Raw genomic sequence first — 15940 nt, 5'->3', positions numbered from 1 at the left:
TGTTTTCTGATTGAACTAGATTTTGAATGGCCATGAACTGATATGGATTCATGGCCAAATGAATCCATATGGCCAAATGAATCCACCATGGCCAAATCCAAGGTGGTCATTTGACTGGCTATGTGTACATCCCTCCCTTCTGGCTGTGTTATATCCAGGTTGAACATAGGTGTTGTTTGACTGTTTATGAGTTACTATAGAATGTCCATGACTAGATTCCTGACTTATAATAATAGGTCGAGACTGATACTGAGAATCAACTGAATGTTCATAACTTACCATTGACTGTTCATGATTTAAACCGTGTCTTCCTGTTCTTTTAGTTGCTTTGGATACTGTAAGGTCAGAACTAGAAAATAACTGTCAATGTCTAGACAGTTGCTTGTTTGCAGTGCTGTCTATTGACCATGAAAGGTGAGAATTACTGATGCTTTTTCTGCTGCCACCAGAAGGCCCATACCCAGTGTGCCCATAGTCATATTCTGCAGGTCCATAGCTGCCATGTTTCCAAACCTGACTTGATCCATGCCTTTGCCTTTCACTACTATGTGACTGAAAATGACTTGTTCTACTAGATCTGGAACCTGTCTGTGTGGATTGTCCATAACCAGAATGGCCATGTCTAGTGGTATCTCCTGTCTGTCCATGAGTAGTTTCCAGTCTCCCATGAACTGTGGATCCTGGCTGTCTTTGTTGAGATCCAGCTTGGCCCTGAATGTGTCCTGAATGTGTGTGTGAGCCCCATGAGTGCACTTCACTGTCACTGGACTCACTGTGGCCAGATCCCCTTCTTCCAGTTGTCCTGGACCCTCTCTGTGTGGATTGTCCATAACCATAGTGGGCATGTCTAGTGGTATCTCCTGTCTGTCCATGAGTAGTTCCCTGTCTCCCATGACCTGAGGATCCTGACTGTCCATGTCGAGATCCGGCTTGGCTGTGAGTGTGTCCTGAATGTGTGGGTGAGGCCTCTGAGTGCACTTCACTATCACTGGCCTGGCTGTGACTAGATCTCTGTCTTCCAGTTGTCCTGGAACCTGTCTGTGTGGACTGTCCATGACCAGACTGGCCATGTCTAGTGGTATCTCCTGTCTGTCCATGTATAGTTCCCTGTCTCCCGTGAATGGCAGATCCTGACTCTCCATGTTGAGATCTGGCTTGGCCATAAGTGTGTCCTGAATGTGTGTGTGAGACCCCTGAGTGCACTTCACTGTCACTGGACTCACTGTGGCCAGATCCCCTTCTTCCAGCTGTCCTTGACCCTCTCTGTGTGGACTGTCCAAGACCAGAGTGAGCATGTCTAGTGGTATCTCCTGTCTGTCCATGAGTAGTTCCGTGTCTCTCATGAACTGAGGATCCTGACTCTCCATGTTGAGATCCGGCTTGGCCATGAGCGTGTCCTGAATGTGTGTGTGAGACCCCTGAGTGCCCTTCACTGTCACTGTACTCACTGTGGCCAGATGCCCTTCTTCCAGTTGTCCTGGACCCTCTCTGTGTGGACTGTCCATGACCAGAGTGGCCATGTCTAGTGGTATCTGCTGTTTGTCCATGAGTAGTTCCGTGTCTCTCATGAATTGAGGATCCTGACTCTGGATAGTGAGATCCAGCTTGACCGTGAGTGTGTCCTGAATGTGTGTGTGAGACCCCTGAGGGCCCTTCACTGTCACTGTACTCACTGTGGCCAGATCCCCTTATTCCAGTTGTCCTGGACCCTGTCTGTGTGGTTTGTCCATGACTAGGGTGGCCATGTTCAGTGGTATCTCTTGTCTGTCCATGAGTAGTTTGGTGTCTCTTGTGAACTGTGGATTCTGACTCTCCATGTTGAGACCTGGCTTGGCTGTGTGTGTGTCCTGAATGTGTATGTGAGCCCCCTGAGTGCACTTCACTGTCACTGGACTCACTGTGGCCAGATCTCCTTCTTCCAGTTGTACTGGATCCTGACTGTGTGGACTGTCCATGACCAGATTGAGAATGTCCACTGGTATCTCCTGTCTGTCCATGAGTAGTTCCATGTCTCTCGTCAACTATGGATTCTGACTCTCCATGTTGAGATCCAGCCTGGCCGTGAGTGTGTCCTCGTGAGTGTGGTCTTTGTGAGAACCCTGAGTGCCCTTCACTGTCACTGTACTCACTGTGGCCAGATGACCTTCTTCCAGTGGTCCTGGACCCTGTCTGTGTGGACTGTCCATGACCAGAGTGGGCATGTCTGGTGGTATCGCTTGTCTGTCCATGTATAGTTCCATGTCTCTCATGAACTATGGATTCTGACTCTCCATGTTGAGATCTGGCTTGGCCATGAGTGTGTCCTGAATGTGTATGTGAGACTCCTGAGTACCCTTCACTGTCACTGTACTCACTGTGGCCAGATCCCCTTCTTCCAGTAGTCCTGGACCCTGTCTGTGTGGTTAGTCCATGATGATAGTGGGCATGTCTAGTGGTATCTCCTGTCTGTCCATGAGTAGTTCCATGTCTCTCAGGAACTATGGATTCTGACTGTCCATGTTGAGATCCAGCTTGACCATGAGTGTGTCCTGTATGTGTGTGTGAGACCCCTGAGTGCACTTCACTGTCACTGGACTCACTGTGGCTAGATCTCTGTCTTCCAGTTGTCCTGGACCCTCTCTGTGTGGACTGTCCATGACCAGAGTGGGAATGTCCAGTGGTATCTCCTATCTGTCCATGAGTAGTTCCGTGTCTCTCATGAACTGTGAATTCTGGCTCTTCATGTTGAGATCCGGCTTGGCCGTAAGTGTGTTCTCGTGAGTGTGGTCTGTGTGAGCCCCCTGAGTGCACTTCACTGTCAGTGGACTCACTGTGGCTAGCTCTCTGTCTTCCAGTTGTCCTGGACCCTGTCTGTGTGGTTTGTTCATGACCAGAGTAGGAATGTCTAGTGGTATCTCCTGTCTGTCCATGAGTAATTCTGTGTCTGTCATGAACTATGGATTCTGACTCTCCATGTTGAGATCCACCTTGGCTGTGAGTGTGTCCTGAATGTGTGTGTGAACCCCCTGAGTGCACTTCACTGTCACTGGACTCACTGTGGCCAGATCCCCTTCTTCCAGTTGTACTGGACCCTCTCTGTGTGGATTTTCCATGATGATAGTGGGCATGTCTAGTGGTATCTCCTGTCTGTCCATGAGTAGTTCCGTGTCTCCCATGAACTGTGGATCCTGACTCTCCATGTTGAGATCCGGCTTGGCCATGAGTTTGTTCTTGTGATTGTGGTCTGTGTGAGCCCCCTGAGTGCACTTCACTGTCACTGGACTCACTATGGCCAGATCCCCTTCTTCCAGTTGTCCTGGACCCTCTCTGTGTGGACTGTCCATGACCAGAGTGGCCATGTCCAGTGGCCTCTCCTGTCTGTCCATAAGTAGTTTCATGTCTCTCATGAACTGTGGATTCTGACTCTCCATGTTGAGATCCAGCTTGGCTGTGAGTTTGTTCTTGTGAGTGTGGTCTATGTGAGACCCCTGAGTGCACTTCACTGTCAGTGGCATCACTGTGGCTAAATCTCTGTCTTCCAGATGTTCTGGAACCTGTCTGTGTAGACTGTCCATGACCAGAATGGCCATGTCTAGTGGTATCTCCTCTCTGTCCATGAGTAGTTCCTTGTCTTCTGCGAACTGTGGATCCTGACTTTGGGTAGTGAGATCCAGCTTGTGTGTGAATGTGTTCTGAATGTCTGTGTGAGACCTTTGAGTGCACTTCACTGTCACTGTTTTCACTTTGGCTAGATCTTCGTCTTCTAGTTACCCTGGACCCTGTCTGTGTGGATTGTCCTTGACCAGACTGGCTATGTCTAGTGGTATTTATTGTCTGACCATGAGTAGTTTCCTGTCTCCCATGAACTGTAGATCCTGACTCTACTTGTTGAGATTCACCCTGGCCCAAGCCAGTTGATTGACCTGAGCCTGAACCATATTGGCCAAATCCAGTGGACTGACCTGAGTCAGATATATGTTGTCCAGAACTAGAGAAATTGTCTGAGCCAGACACATGCTGTCCAAAACCTGTGGTTGGACCTGAGCCAGACTCATGTTGGCCACAGCCAGATGATTGACTGGAGCCAGTACCATGTTGGCCATAGCTAGACTGACCTGATCTGTACTCATGCTGTGCAAAGCCAGAGGATTTACCTGTGCCTGACCCATGTTGTCCAAAGCCAGAAGACTGACCTGAGCCCGATCCATATTGGCCAAAGCCAGAAGACTGACCTGAGCCTGACCTGTGTTGTCCAAATCCAGATGTCTGTCCTGAATTTGACCCATGTTGACCATAGCCAGATGATTGACTTGAGCCAGAACCATGTTGGCCATAGCTAGACTGACGTGATCTAGACTCATATTGTCCAAAACCAGAGGATTGTCCTGAACCAGTCCCATGTTGTCCAAAGCCAGAGGACTGACCTGAGCCTGATCCATGTTGTCCAAAGCCTGAGTATTGACCTGAGCTTGACCTGTGTTGTCCAAAGCCAGTTGTCTGCCCTGAACTAGACCCATGTTGACCATAGCCAGATGACTGACTTGAGCCAGAACCATGTTGGCCATAATTAGACTGACTTGATCTAGACTCATGCTGTCCAAAGCCAGAGGATTTTCCTGAGCCTGACTCATGTTGTCCAAAGCCAGAGGACTGATCTGAGCCTGATCCATGTTGGCCAAAGCCAGAGGATTGACCTGAGCCTGACCTGTGTTGTCCAAATCCAAAAGTCTGTCCTGAACTTGACCCATGTTGACCATAGCCAGATGACTGACTTAAGCCAGAACCATGTTGGCCATAGCTAGACTGATGTGATCTAGACTCATGTTGTCCAAAACCAGAGTATTGTCCTGAGCCAGTCCCATGTTGTCCAAAGCCACTGGACTGACCTGAGCCTGATCCATGTTGTCCAAAGCCAGAGTATTGACCTGAGCTTGACCTGTGTTGTCCAAAGCCAGATGTCTGTCCCGAACTTGACCCATGTTGACCATAGCCAGATGATTGACTTGAGCCAGAACCATGTTGGCCATAGCTGGACTGATGTGATCTAGACTCATGCTGTCCAAAGCCAGAGGATTGTCCTGAGCCAGACCCATGTTGTCCAAAGCCAGTGGACTGAGCTGAGCCTGATCCATATTGGCCAAAGCCAGTGGATTGACTTGAGCCTGACCCATGTTGTCCAAAGCCAGATGTCTGTCTAGACCCATGTTGGCCATAGCCAGATGACTGACTTGAGCCAGAACTGTGTTGGCCATAGCTAGACTGACCTGATCTAGACTCATGTTGTCCAAAGCCAGAGGATTGTCCTGAGCCAGACCCATGTTGTCCAAAGCCAGAGGACTGACCTGAGCCTGATCCATGTTGGCCAAAGCTGGAAGACTGACCTGAGCTTAACTCGTGTTGTCCAAATCCAGATGTCTGTCCTGAACTTGACCCATGTTGACCATAGCCAGATGATTGACTTGAGCCAAAACCATGTTGGCCATAGCTAGAATGACCTGATCTAGACTCATGTTGTCCAAAACCAGAGGATTGTCCTGAGCCAGAAACATGTTGTCCAAAGCCAGAGGACTGACCTGAGCCTGATCCATATTGGCCAAAGCCAGTGGATTGACTTGAGCCTGACCCATGTTGTCCAAAGCCAGATGTCTGTCTAGACCCATGTTGGCCATAGCCAGATGACTGACTTGAGCCAGAACTGTGTTGGCCATAGCTAGACTGACCTGATCTAGACTCATGTTGTCCAAAGCCAGAGGATTGTCCTGAGCCAGACCCATGTTGTCCAAAGCCAGAGGACTGACCTGAGCCTGATCCATATTGGCCAAAGCCAGTGGATTGACCTGAGCCCAACCCATGTTGTCCAAAGCCAGATATCTCTCTAGACCCATATTGGCCATAGCCAGATGATTGACTTGAGCCAGAACCATGTTGGCCATAGCTAGACTGACGTGATCTAGACTCATGTTGTCCAAAACCAGAGGATTGTCCTGAGACAGACCCATGCTGTCCAAAACCAGAGGATTGTCCTGAGACAGACCCATGCTGTCCAAAGCCAGAGGACTGACCTGAGCCTGACCCACATTGTCCAAAGCCAGAGGACTGACCTGAGCCAGACCCATGTTGTCCAAAGCCAGATGTCTTACCTGAGCTAGACCCATGCTGGTCATAGCCCAAGGATTGACTTGATGTAGACTCATACTGGCCACAAGTTTGACCTGAGCCACATACATGTTGTTCGAACCCAGAGGACTGACTCAAGCCTGTTCCATGTTGTTCAAAGCTAGTAGACTGACCTGAACCAGACCCATATTGACCACATTTGGAAAATTCATTTGAACTAGAAGAGTTTGAAAAGTGGCCACAGGAACCATATTCATGTTGACCATTACTACAAGACTGGCTACCTCCAGACCCATATTGTCCACAGCAAGAGGACTGACTTGAGCCTGTTCTCCATTGTCCTCCACAGTTCTGTGGTTGACCATTTTCTCTAGCTCCATATCCTCTCTGACTATAGGACTGACTACAGGAGTTAGACTCAGGTTGACTACATCCAGAGGGCTGACCTCCTGAGACACAGCCATGGCCTTGTCCTCCATTAATTCCTGACTGACAGCCTGACTGAATATAGCTAAATTGATTTCCTTGCCCTCCAAATCTATGTGACTGACAAGAACTTGAAGCATTTTGTGGCCTTCCACACCCACTTGAATTGCTATAACCACATGCATGACTTCGCCTCCCACTGTCTCCTGAACCTGAACAGCTAGACCCAAGCTTTTGTTCTCTAATTCTTGACTGAGTAGAGTTTGATTCATGCCCACTAGTCTCCAATCCACATGACAGACCACCATGACCTTTCCTTTCCCAACTGTTTGATCCAGATCCAGATTCATACTCCTCCCCAGATTCCCTAGAAGGGCTAATGTGTGACTTGTTTATTCTTTCTCTCAGTTCTACAGAGCTGGAACCATGTCTGTCTTTGCCACCACTCCATGAATGACCACAGCTGGACCTGTGGTATCTTTTCTGAGATCCCTCTTGGTTCCCAGAGCTGGATAAATTACCTTGTCTTCCTAGCCTCCTGGAGTTGGACCCATGTCTACATTTCACAGTTCCCCTTGAGTGCCCAGAACTATATCCATGCTCCTCTCCCTCACTCCAACTTGAATGTCTGTAACCTGATTTATGTCCTGGTGTATCCTCTTCATCCTCTTCTGTTTCACTTTCTTCTTCTTGGTGTCGGTGACCACGCCTATGCTTCTTTGACCCTGAAGCTTTGCAGTATTCTTTGCTGAGGACCTTGTTGCAGGCCATAGTCAGCTTGAATATCATCAAAAGAAACTCAGTAAAGTCCAATCTTCTGTCATGATCTCGATCCAGCATATGCATGATGACATCCACTGTGTCTGGATCATCTGGGTTCTGTATATGAGTGACACACCAAGGGAGACCTGGTCAGCCTAACCTGCATACTCAACTAACACATTCAAATAGCGCTGTGAAATTATGGATGTTTGACATGATGTAGTTTTAGCCCAATAAAGGATTACTTTAGGTTAATAGAACCCAGTAAATGTTAAGGTTTAATAGAAAATAAAGACTACTGGGATCCTCAGAAGAAGACATTTCAAGGATTTAGGCTAAAGGATTAAGTGCTTAGGTAAGGCCTACAGGAAGGAGTGGAATAAACTAAGTTCAGTAACTGGTATTTCTAAGTTTTACATAAATTGTAACTATTACATGTTAATATCTTCCATGTTGGAATTTATCATCTATTATTTTGAAGTTAATAACTGAGTCTTTTTTTTTTTTTTTTGAGATGGAGTCTTACTCTGTAGCCCAGGCTGGAGTGCAGTGGCGCGATCTCTGCTCACTGCAAGCTCTGCCTCCCAGGTTCACGCCATTCTCCTGCCTCAGCCTCCCGAGTAGCTGGGACTACAGGGGCGTGCAACCACGCCCGGCTAATTTTTTGTATTTTTAGTAGAGATGGGGTTTCACCGTATTAGCCAGGATGGTCTTGATCTCCTGACCTTGTGATTCACCCACTTCGGCCTCCCAAAGTGCTGGGATTACAGGCATGAGCCACCGCGCCTAGCTGAGTCCTTTTTAAGTAGATGGAATAAAATGCTGGTATTTTATTTTTGATTCTTAATCATGGCTATTTTGTCAACTCCCTATGTAGATGATTTCCCTTTCTATACTTTTTTTTCCATTTGATAGGATAATTTATTAATTCGTGTCCTAGCATAAATTTATTTTCTGCTTTTTCTAAGGAAAAGCCTGGGTGTATGAGAAAGTCTGAGAGTCTATGAGGTAGGAGTGCATAGGTGGAAAAGTGAGGACGAAACATTCACTTTCTTTAAAATATCTGCTGCTTTAACAGACTTTCTGGCATCCCCAAAATACCGCTCATAGAGTCTGCTTAGAGTTCACTGGGGCTGTGCACTTTTTAGCTGATCTGGGTCATACAACAGAGCATGTACAGGACTCCAGCAGCCTTCAGTTCTGGTACATGGCTCTCACCTTCAGAATTGGATGAAACTCTTTCTCCAGAAGTTCCTTTAGTTCACCCTTGCTCAGTGTGCCACACTCCCCATCTTGCTTGGTGTATTTGTAGAAAACATCAATTACGGTGACAACACTTCTCAAGAGGTCGGTCATCTTTTTGCAAGTTTAAGTGAACCTGGACACAGAAAAACAAAGAACCCTATTATTCATATTCTCCCCTTTTAACTTATCAGCAATTTTCATTTTAATAATAACCAGCATGATTTTTTTAACCTCTTGTTTTTTAAATCTCAAAACGTAAGAATGGGCCAGGGATGATACAACCCCGTTGAACACAATGAAAATTAACTTTGTTAACTTTGAGTTACTTTTCTGTGATCAAGTCTTGGTATGTTACTGGTTCAACTGAGAATAGACCTCAAGTCTGTATATTTCCTGTCATGGGTAAGTATAGTCTCTACATAGTATCTCTACACTTTGAGTGTGTTGGCATTCTGGGTGTTGTTCTAAGGCTTCCAAAGTTTCCAGAACCAGCCAGACACCATTGCCTCAATCTCTCTTTCTAGTTTCACTGCTTTTCTTGAGTCAAAAGTGACAGACCTTCCACCATGCACATCTGTTTATCCTCTGGGCACCAGAAGCTAAACTGGACCCTTAAGGCCTTCAGCAAATAAAAAATGGGCAAAGGGGCTCAAAGTAGCTTGGTGTTTCATAGGCATGAGACAGTAGAACTCAGTAGAGCGTAGGAACTCTCTTAATGTCAAGCACTTGACCAAAGACTGTTCTCTTTAATTAATCAAGAAGAAGAGCTCAGCAATGCAGGCAGCAGTTTAACTAGTGGATAATTAGATCTTGGAGCTCTGGGAACCACCACTGAATAAGGAAGGGACTCTGCAACAGACCCAGCTGCCTCCCAGTTTGAGCTGGACAGCCCAGAAAAGAGGGCATGGAAAAAGACTCAGACTGTGGAATGGCCTAGAGGAAGGTGAACTTTTACTTGCATTATTCTTCTCCATAAAAATGAACTTAACTACAAAAAGGCCCCAGAATAAACTAAACTAACCAAACAAATAAGCAAACAAAAAGAAAAGAAAATGAAAGAAAGAAACAAAAAAGAAAAGAAAGGCAAAATATACATGAACTCTGCCTTTGCTTATATCCCTAGACTTCTACTATGGACAACACCAAATATTCATAAATGTAGCTGGATGAATTTTCTCTCACCTGGTTCACCAAAGGAACAAGTAGGATAAAGCCTGATGCAGCTTGCAGGGTGACGATGGATTGGGATAATGACCCTTATATAGCTATAGTGATTATAGTGAATGAGGTGATTCATTTTCCATCAAACCTAACTCCACCTCTACATATTTACCTTCCTCCTTCACATTGTTATCTACAGATGATTGCAGAAAGGCTAGTACCAGCCCCACCTTCCAGTATGAGGACATGGTTGCAAGATACCTTTTTTTTCAGGGTCATATACATGTGAAAAGCACAGACTTTGTTTTAGAGGACTCATGTTATACATTTCTTTTATCTAGTACCCACAGAAAGTAGCAGAGTGTAAGATACTTGGAAGGTGCACAATAAATGCTTATTTAATTGAAAATGAACCTGAGCCACTAGGTTCATCTAATTCATGTCTTTTTTGTAATAATAAAAAGTGACATTTATTGAGAATTTACTATGTGCTAAATACTTTAAACAAACCATCTCAATCTTTAAAAAATCTGCACTTTTAGTTATGGGTACATAGTTGTATATAATTGTTGGGTACATGTGATGTTTTGATATGGGCATACCATGTGTAATGATCAAATTACAGTAATTGGGGTATTCAGCACCTCAAGCATTTCTTTGTAGTAGGAACATTCTAATTCTACTATTTTAGTTATTTAAAAATATACAATAAATAGTTAACTATAGTTACCATATTATGTTACCAAATACTAGATCTTATCACCTCATTTAATCTTCACAACCTTCATACGAGATATGTATTTATTATCCCATTTTATAGAGACAGGTTCTGGAAGGATAAGGATCTTCTCCAAGGTCATAGCTAGTAGGCAGAGAAACCAGAAGTTGAACCTGTATCTACCTTATTGCAATTGCTGTTTACCATTATACTAACTTACCTCTGTGTATTTATCATATATAACTATCATGCAAAAATTATGCACCATTTTAGGAGTGTAAGGCCCACTCAAACACAAATAATATAAAAAAGTAACATACAGAGTGCTGTTAGGAAGAGAGGAAACATTCTCTGACCTTGTGAAGGCTCATTTCTAGGCTAGAAAAGTGTAATTGGCTATATATAAAAATAATGTTTTCAGATGTGTTCAGGGTGAATTTAGAGTGAGCTTTCTTCCAGCACTCTGCGATCCACTGGTAGTCTGGCATGTTTAGGGCCTGGACCCTTGGGAAAATGTTCACTTATGTACAGAAAGTATATCAAATATACTTGAGGGTAACAAAAATAATCAGAGAGCTGTAAGTCTTAAGCATGGAGAGCCAATTCTGCTGTACTTTGCTACCGGGTGATAATGATGATGAGGAGGAGGATAGCAGCTACCATTAAGTGCTAAGTGCTTACTATCTTCTATACATGGTAGGTTTACATGCTTATCTATTTATTCCTCAAAATAACCCCATTTTATAGATAAGGTAATAAAAGTATAGAGCAATGCAAACATTTGTTACAAATCGCAGCTAGTTAGTAGCAGCACTAGAACAGATACACATGCTAGCCGATGCTAAAGCCTAGCACTTAACCATATATATTCTACATATATGGAGTCAATAAACTCCTATCTGGGCATTGCTTTGGGCCAGTCATCATATCTTATTCATTCCACCATCTAGGCAGCACCTAGAGCTTGGTAAACACTAAGAATGAGTGTCTGTTCATAAAATGTTAATGAATAGGCCCTTGAAATATGTCAATTGCTCACATAGCCAAGGAATCCTAGACCAAAACAACCACACAGAAAGTTATGTTTGCTGTTGGATACTATGGTCATTTTCAATCATATGCATCTTTTGGAAGTGCATTTTTGTTAAGATGGCTGCTGTGTCAGAAAGACTTTCAGGCCCCAGACTCCACACTGAGACAGAATTTTAAAGCATTTTTGCACTGTCACTCCAGCATTATAGTTGAGAACTCTGAAACTCCTCCATAGTTCAGAACTCCATTATTCAGTCTTTTGTATTCTTTGCATTTAGGTCTCTCTTCCTCTTCTACTTGCTTAGCATAATGGATAAAATTATAGTCAGAAAGACCTAAGTTCTAATCTCAATTTTGCCTCTTACTGCGTTTCTTGTACAATTATCTAATCTTCTCAGCCTCAGTCTCCCAAATTATAGAATGGGAACAATAACACTTACCTAACAGGTGGCAATTACTTAACATATGAAATTGCTTAGTACCTGCCTGGCATATAATACATTCTTAGTACACTATATAATTACTGCAAACTTATTTTGATAAATATTTCATACAATCTATCACAGCATTTTACACAAAGAAAGTACTTGATAATGTTTGATAAAAATGAGTTAGAAGCCACTTACTAGTGGCTTTTAAAGGTAGAAATACTACGCCTCTGTCAAAAGCATTGTGTAGAAGGTAAGTCATGGTTCTGAAAATAAACCACCTTTTTTGGGATATAATTCACATATCATAAATGTCAACCTTTTAATCTGTTTTGTGTTTGCCCCCAGAATACTGTGCTGGCAGTGAGCTGCACTTTTTTTCCCTAATTGGGAAATGGGTTAAAGTATACAGTTCGTTGTGTGTGTGTGTGTGTACAGAGTATGTGCAATTGAGTTATTGTTCTTATGATGTCTATGTCCTTAAGTGAGTTTCCTCACTTCTTAATGCCTTAGTTTACCCTCTGTAATAATCATAGGTGTTATTAGTATCAGGGTCCAAGTGGACAGATAGCAGGTCGTTTCAGCTGCGATTTTGGAGAACAATTATTGTCCCCATTTCACAGACGCCTATGCACACTTTGGAAAGAAATCCAAGTGCTGGTTTTAAGAATTGAGTTGATACCTGCAGAAACTTTTGCCCTCCTGGGTTCTGAAAGATTATTTAGCTCAACAAAGCAGAGGCCTGAAGTCCAGAGGTAGGGCACAGTCAGTTACACCATTTCTCTGTGTCTGGGCCTCCTTCCTGCCTTGTTCTACTCATCTCATCACCGTCTGCTCATTCCATGTTTACATTGCTCAGGCTCTAGGCACTACCAGACTCTTTGATTTTAGGCCCATTTGGTGAAGCTTATGCACCGTTGGCCACTGGATTCTTGAAGAGGAAGCTATACCTTAGAATGTTAAAAGCAACTTTAATTGGACCTGTGGAAGTTCCAGATTTTGGCTTTTCCACTGCATGCCAGATAAGTTTTGTTTCTACATCTCATCCTTTTTTTTAATTTTAATTTTATTTTTTAAAATTTTTATTTATTTATTTATTTATTTTGAGGCAGCATCTCACTTTGTCACCCAGGCTGGAGTGCAGTGGTATGATCATGACTCAACACAGCCTCGATTTCCCAGGCTCAAGTGATCCTTCTGCCTCAGCCTCCCAAGTAGGTAGGACTATAGATACATGCCACCATGCGTGCTAATTTTTTTTCATCCTATTTAAGGTGGTGGAGGTTCTCCAAGTTAAAATAGTCTGTTTTACTTCTTGTCATGTTCAAATTAAGAACTTGCCTTAGGGCCCAAGTGGGTCTTTGTCTATCATAAGAACCAAACATTTTCTCTATGTTGTAACTATTTGGAACTCCTATTTGGGGGGTTTTCAATGAACTCAACTTACAGCTGATACCTGAGAATTGATTCAGGGACACTGATGTGTATTAAATGTCTGTTTTCTGTAAGAGCAGTTTAGGGAGATGTTCTTGGCTTGTAGTATGATGTGGTAGAAGAAACATTGACTTTGCAGTAAGACAGATAGATTAATTTGTATTATAGCTCCAACATACACTACCTGTAATATCTTGGGAACATTTCTAAGTCTGTCTCTGTTTTCACACCTGTGAAATAGGGACAATTACAGACATCTTAGAATTCGGTAACATTAGGATAATGCTTAGCACGTAATAAGACTTCAATATATTTTCCCGTCTTTTCTTCATACTGTCAAGTTTAATCTGACTTAGAAAATTATCAATAAGTTTTGGGCATGATGGTTCATGGAGATGATTCTTAACTCCGTTCCCTCCTTGTGGTCTCTCTTCTTAGGTGAAATTGAAGGCCAGCTTTTGGAACTCAACCTTCAAAGGAACTTAAAATTTCCATTATGTAGAGTCCCTGAGGAAACTGGATCCACTAGCTACACTGGCTGAGAATGCTCTCACCCCAGGATTTCATTTTTATTTTACCACATCATTGTTGGTATCTTAAGATCAATGTACTGGAGCAGCGGGGTCTCACAAAGAGGATACCTGGTGACACGCCCAGGCTTTCAGAATGCGCTATAGGGCTTTAGTGACTTGTCCAGGTTCAGCTGAAATGTGCCATCTGGGACCTACTAATGCTTGTTGAACTTTACTGGATCTCAGAAGCTGGGTCTCAGAAGCTCAGATGTTCCTCAGAGCTACGATATCAACAACCTGTGATGACAGAGAGAAGGTTGCTCCATGATGGATTTGGAAACTTACTGGCTAGCTAAACCTGATTGAATGGGAAGGAATGTGGATAGCTTTGGAACTCTAGTTTCACTAGATGAGCTGGAATTTGTATTTTGACAAATTGCACGTTATGATTATTAAGTAATGCAACTGATTTTTTTTTCCCTTAAAACAAACAATCTAGAATCTGTGTAATCAAAATAATTTCTCTAAAAGGCTGCAAGTATATGCTTAAAGTGTTGGGGCATTCAGAGCATTTGGAACATTACATTCTTTTGAATGTCAATTGGTAGATGAAAATACCAGCTTTTAAGTCATACATTTGATTTTTTGAAACAATATGCATTTAGAGTTTGTAAGTCAAGTGAATAACTGATAAGGTAAAAAAAAAGGGGGGGAGTTCATTGTTGAGTATGAATTTAAAGTAACCAGACTGACTTTTGTCCAGTGGCTGTCAGTAATTTACTTCAGCAGGCATTTTTTTTTTTGAGGCTGTTCTATGATATCATGACCCTTCTTGTAGGAATGTGCTTCCAGTGGTGAGGCAGTCTGAGAATGTGTGAAGCAGTATAATGAAGCCAGACCAAGATGGAAGCTTGGCCTGGGATTTGAGCATCAGGAAAACTGTTGAAGGGTTATGTATACATCACACACACACACACACACACACACACACTCTCTCTCTCTCTCTTCCATACTCCTATAACAACGTATAGTATTTACTCTACCTGGTGACAGGTATTTACTATACATTGTTGAAGATCTATAACATGGACTGCCTAGTGCTAAGTGCAGTGTCCTTAGTGAAATTGTATTGGTTTGGAATTATTTATGAGTTTGGGATTATTTGTCACTACCCTTAAATGATCTTGACATTCACCTATTTGAAAAGATATTGAGGATTTGCCATTTGATATTGACCAGGGTGTATTGTGCACAAATATTGTGAATATACATCTGTCTGTCCTTAAATCACTGTAAGTTTTAACTGGAATAGATTTGCTCCACATTACTCGGTAGGGCTGATATTTCATGCCTCATGGATGAGAAAAGAATAGGCAAAAATTATATCTCGGGCTGCCTCACACATCTTTTAACAGGATAAGGGAAAAATAAATATAAGACCTATGAGTTATGGCATCAGGCTTGAACTTTAATTTATGAATTAAACCAACAATATTATTGATTATTGCAATTATCTATGTTAATTTCATTTGTTCTCCTTTTAAAAATTAATTATGTTTATTTTACCTATTGTGAATAAAGTCACTCCTCCCATGTGCTTATTTCTTGACTCTGGCACTAATTATTCTTCAGTGCCTAGATTTCCTGGGACTGCTCAGTTTAAGTAACTTCTGAACATTGGACTCTGAGAGAAAAGACAGTAAAGTGGGATCTGTGGAAAAACACATCTGCAAATGTCTCATTTTTTTCTTCAGGGGTAAGTTTTCTTCCTTGGAGACTCTTGTCTTGAAAAAGTGATACTAGATCACCATTTGGCAAGATAATTACAAAAGGCAGGTAGAGTAATTATTTTACATAGCTGTTATAGGGTGACTAAGATCTCAGGGAATGACTGTGTTCTGTAATCCACTTGCCCCACTCAATACCCCAAGTTTTATACAAGCCAAAGATGCTTGGAGCAGAATCTGCTACCTGAGGCTCCAGGGCCTTGGCCTAGGGAAACTAATACTTAACTTTTTAAGTGGTCATTGATGACATCCCACTCCTTTCTGAGATGGGTATGATTTGAAAGGCAGGTGTATTCATGGAGAGCAGGGCTTGGGACCTTTGCTGCAAGAGGAGGAACT

The 15940-nt window shown here is 43.0% G+C and overlaps 1 long non-coding RNA gene across 1 annotated transcript in view; it reads left to right on the top strand.

Moving 5' to 3' along the window:
- LOC100979830 (uncharacterized) overlaps nt 1–15415 on the top strand; it is a 101681-nt gene extending 86266 nt beyond the window's left edge. Inside the window, exon 14 of the long non-coding RNA XR_010110666.1 lies at nt 13741–15415. This is a non-coding gene — a long non-coding RNA (uncharacterized LOC100979830). The remainder of the gene's footprint in view (nt 1–13740) is intronic.
- Nucleotides 15416–15940: the final 525 nt, after the last annotated feature.

Source organism: Pan paniscus, chromosome 1 (assembly GCF_029289425.2).
Source record: "Pan paniscus chromosome 1, NHGRI_mPanPan1-v2.0_pri, whole genome shotgun sequence".
Lineage (NCBI taxonomy): Eukaryota > Metazoa > Chordata > Mammalia > Primates > Hominidae > Pan > Pan paniscus.
Note: the sequence above shows the minus strand (reverse complement) of the source record. Positions and strands in the feature narration are given on the sequence as shown.